Source organism: Frankliniella occidentalis, unplaced genomic scaffold, assembly GCF_000697945.3.
Source record: "Frankliniella occidentalis isolate FOCC.00 unplaced genomic scaffold, Focc_3.1 Scaffold20, whole genome shotgun sequence".
Lineage (NCBI taxonomy): Eukaryota > Metazoa > Arthropoda > Insecta > Thysanoptera > Thripidae > Frankliniella > Frankliniella occidentalis.
Genome location: NW_026267150.1, coordinates 573,527 through 575,158, shown reverse-complemented (window position 1 = coordinate 575,158; position 1,632 = coordinate 573,527).

Sequence of the window (1,632 nt, the reverse complement as noted above, 5' to 3'; positions counted from 1 at the left end):
CGCACAGGTCATTCTCGGACCGTGGGACCTGGGCCCAGGGCGGCCCAGGGTACATATAGGGGTGAGGGAAGTCGCGAAAGAGTCCTCTCTAGCTGCGACAACGACTCCTCAAACCGGGGGGGGGGGGGGGCACTTCGGGCCTGAGCACACCAATACCGTGCCCCACTTGGCCTTGCACGGCTCATAATGCCCCCCCCCCTCCTCTCATCGCGCTCTGGTCACATTATAGGCCCGCGGCCCGGAAGGACTGCTCTACGCCTCGGCGACACCGGCGGGGAAGGACCCGCGGGCGGGGGGCGCTCGGCCCGGCGCTCTGCCCGGCGCTCGGCCCCAAGGGCCTCAAGGGCGTCGCCGGCCCCGCAGCACACTCACGCGCTTCACTGGGCGCGACTCTTGCACTCACGCTCGTGTGTTGTCATCCCGAAAGCGCAGCGCGTGTTTGTGCGTCTGGGCGGGGTGCTCCTCCCGGCCCCGCAACCGCGCCCCACATTACATTTGCTTATCGCCTTATCAAACGGAGAGGGGGGGGGGGTAATTTTCCAGGTAATTATTTAGATAGCGCTGTGGCCGCACGTTGCCGCTTTGTGGTTGAGGTGGGAGGGGGGGGGGGGCTCCGTCGCCGCCGCGCCGACTCGCACTCCCGGCGGCGAGGTCCTGGTCCTGGTCCAGGTCGTGGTGGTTAGAGAGTGGTGGTTGGTGGCGTGGCGGCCTGGTGGTGCAGGTCGTGGTGGTTAAAGGCGCGGCGGCGTGGTCCTAGTCCTGGTCCAGGTCGTGGTGGTTGGTGGCGCGGCGGCCTGGTGGTGCAGGTCGTGGTGGTTGGTGGCGCGGCGGCGTGGTCCTAGTCCTGGTCCAGGTCGTGGTGGTTGGTGGCGCGGCGGCCTGGTCAACCTGGTCCTAGTGCAGGTCGTGTCGTGGTGGTGGTATGGCGCGCCCCCCTGACCCGGTCAGCTCCGTCCGCTCGGTGCACCGCGGCGCCACGAGTCGCGGGTCGGGGGCACGGGGGAGGGTAAAGGGGGGATACCGACGAGACCGCGCCTCGCCGACTAGATGACAGCTGTGCCCGAGAATCAACGACGGCTTTGTTTCGGCGCGCCTTGCGCTGCTGCTGCTGCTGGGACTTGGGGGGCCCCTGCCGCACGCGCCGCGCCACGCCCCCCGCGGGGCCCGCCGGGGAGCCCGGGGAGCCCCCTATAAGCCTGACAGCGCGCTGAGGAATGCAAGGCGCAAGGCAGTGGCGAGCGCCGCGAGGGGGCCGCGTTTGAAAAGCGGGGGGAAGTACAGTCCGCTCGCGGGGGGCAGAGTGCCACACCTTCGGACGCGTCCCCGGCACGTGCGGACGGATGGCGCGCGCCTCTTTGCACGGTATTTGCTCGCTACTTTTCGGCAGCTGCGTGCCAAAGTGGTAAGCGCAGCAACATAAGGAGGTGGCGCGCGGCACTCGCCAGGGACAGAGATCCGTCTTGTCCGGGACGCGCGACATTGTCGCCCCCCCCCCCCCCCACCTGGCACGCGCTCCGTTCGGAAAGTAAAGTAGTGTAGAAGAAGAAGTCGATTTTGCCCGTCGCGCCGCCGGGACGATGATCGATCGCGATGGATTGTTTCCGGTCAGCAGGTCGATCCAGTTCGCTCTTC